Below are 2909 nucleotides of genomic sequence, written 5' to 3'. Positions count from 1 at the left end.
ATAAACGCCTCATAGAGGAGGCAGATCTCTGAATGGTCACAGATGTGTATGTCCCCACAACTTATGCTTTGCTGAAATTGCTTATCACTGGAGCTGACTTTATCAGCAGTGGCATTTCATCACTGATGTCATAGACATAGTGAAATGCCATGAGCAGGCGTTTACTTCCAACCTTTGGAGCACGTGAGTTCTACTAAGCCATCTCTATAATGTGATACTGTGTTTATCTTTAGTGGTCAAGTGTTAGATATTTTGAAAGTGTGCCCCTCAGCCTGGATGTGAAATATGCCTGGTCTTCAACCTCTATTTTTATAAACACATCAGTTATTTAATTAGGCTTTTAAAAAGAAATTCAGAACTTCATTTTGTGAGGATAAAGGCCATTTGTGAGAGCAAACACAGAGCGGAGGTAGCCCTGGAGCTGGGGAATAGCTTTGATTTTTGGCAGAATTTGCGAGTCCACGGCTTTCTGATCAACCTTGTGTTGCTCTGTAACCTCGTATTTCTCTTTCTCGGTGTCAAAAACCACCCCCCACCCCGGCGTCTAGGCTTGTGGAGCTTCTTCTTCTTCTTGAAGTAAGCGTCAGTGAGATGCTTGGGGATTTTTACACCGCTGATGTCAATTTTGGTGGAGGTGGCAATGACAAATTTCTGGTGTGTTCTACACAGAGGAACTTGATTATAGGACAGAGGTCCAGTCACAAGTAGCAAGCTGCTGCCCAGCTGCTTCAGGAAAATTACCCTCTTGCCTCTGTGGCGCCCAGTGAGGATGATCAGAACGGTCCGGGAGTGATGCTGGCCCGCGGTTTTCTCACATGCTGACTGAAGGGCTTCTTGCCATGGCTCAACAGCTTTCTAGGCACATCTTCAGTAGGATAGTATCTAGGCATTTTGCGAAGTTTCACTACTCGGGTACCACCATTCTCGTCACCACCAACTGGCTTGGTGACAGTAGCCATAACTTTCTCCTTCTTCTTTTCAACCCTGGATTTAGCTGCGGAGTATTTCCTCTTGTACATGGCCTTTCGGGAATACATAGCTGACCGGGAATACCTGCCAATTCCTCTGACTAGGATGGGATTTCAGCTGCAGTGGGGCTTCCCCTTCTTAGGCTTCTTGGCCTTGAGCTTCCCCTTCTTAACCTTGCCACCAGCATCAGCCTTCCTGGCTTGGGGTTTCTTCTCCTTAGCATCCGGCTTCTCGGTTTTTTCACCCACCGCCTTGCAAGATAGGAAAATATGTCATCCTCTAGTTTATTAAACTCTAAATACATCTTTTGAACTTTTACAATGAACTTCTGGATGAAGTAGAAAGTTTTTAGACTTGCTTTTTGTCAGTAAATTCTCAAACATGTGAGATACTCTATTGTGGAACTGAACAACTCTAGTAACTAAGCTGATCCCTGTCACATCAGCCATGGGCAGGCCTATAAATAAAAGACCCTATTTTGCACCCTTCATGATGGGGAGTTCAGGCCAGACATCAGCGTCTTGATTCTTTGTTGTTTTTACAATTCCACATGCCTGTCCTTAGAGTATTTGGAATGAAACCCTGGTAAGGGGAAATATCATTGTTCTGTGGTTCTGTTTTTGTTCCTGTGTATTGTGGCCTCTGGGTTATTTAGGTGTAATAATTTAACACTCAAGCAGAAGTGGATTATTGATAAGAAGAGGTATTCACAGAGGGGGGTGTTGAAGGATGGCATGTGTACACAGTCAGGATGAGGATGGCAAACCCTCGGAAGATTGAGGTTAAGCATTATATGGGTAGAGTGCAGTAAAGAAGGACTTCAGGTGGTCTTAGGGTAAGGCTAAGAAGTGAGCGAGGGACTGAAATACCTGCTGAGGAAAGACCCATGGGGCTGATGGTGTGAAGTGGGGGTTACATTTATTCAGATTTGGATGGGTATAAGGGGTGAGACAGTGTTGAGAGAAAGACTAATGTCTTGAAGACTCATATTAGTTCTGTGACAGTGGGACAAGATGAAACTTTGGAGGTAGAGGTTGGTAGACTACATGGGACAGAGGTCACTAATATGGGAAAAGCAGGGTTCAAAATGAGCATTCTGTGGAGTGCTAGGAGTCAGCAGAGCAAGAAAATGTTGTAGGAAAGGGATACACTGAACTCAGAATATGTGTGAAGGAAGTTTGTGGGTTGGGGTCTGGAAGGTGGTTAGAGTATGGAGTAGTCAGAGTACAAAAGGGGTTGGAAAGGAGACTAATGTAGGTTGGGAACACAGAGGAGCCTTGGTGGTGAAATTAGATTGAAAGGCAAAAGTGTGCATTCTACTTCTGACCCAGTAGAGAAGTGTGTAGCTGATTTTCAAAGTGTGTTCTGGGGCTGCAGTGTTCACATGGCCTGGGAAAGCTGTGAAAAGCCAAATCTCACTCACCCTTGTACCTCAAGAGCTCACTAAGCTGAGTCAAGAAGATAGCCAGTCCCCAGGAAGTTTGTGTGTCAGCTCTGACTAGGAGCTTGGAAACAACCAAGGAGGTGGCTGGTGGACTGTGCATGTGAGGAGTGGGTTGAGGGCCAGGATAAGCCTCAAAGTGAGTGGATCCTTTTTCTTCTAGTCAGAGTGGATTGTCTGTGATTCTACACAGAAGAGCTATGTGACAGGTCACGGTGCTGGAGTGGTCACGCACAGCCGCTTGTTGGTTACTCTGGAGGGTAAGTGCAACATGTCCCAGACAATTGGAGCCATGGAAGTGTCATAGATGTAGCAGATCCGTGAATTGTCACAGAGGTAGGTGTCCTCACAGATCAAGCTTTGCTTAAACTTCTGATCACTAGAGCTGATGTCGACACTGATATCACTGTCATCACTGATGTCATTGTCTTAGAGCACCAACATCAGCAGACATGCAATTTTACTCTTTCAGAGATCATGTCTAAACCATTAAAAAAAC

The 2909-nt window shown here is 45.0% G+C and overlaps 1 pseudogene; it reads right to left on the bottom strand.

Moving 5' to 3' along the window:
- Positions 1-312: 312 nt before the first annotated feature.
- On the bottom strand, positions 313-1201 carry LOC119053269 (60S ribosomal protein L6-like; annotated as a pseudogene).
- Positions 1202-2909: the final 1708 nt, after the last annotated feature.

This window comes from Artibeus jamaicensis, unplaced genomic scaffold, assembly GCF_021234435.1.
Source record: "Artibeus jamaicensis isolate MK-2021 breed Jamaican fruit bat unplaced genomic scaffold, CSHL_Jam_final scaffold_11, whole genome shotgun sequence".
Classification (NCBI taxonomy): domain Eukaryota; kingdom Metazoa; phylum Chordata; class Mammalia; order Chiroptera; family Phyllostomidae; genus Artibeus; species Artibeus jamaicensis.
Note: the sequence above shows the minus strand (reverse complement) of the source record. Positions and strands in the feature narration are given on the sequence as shown.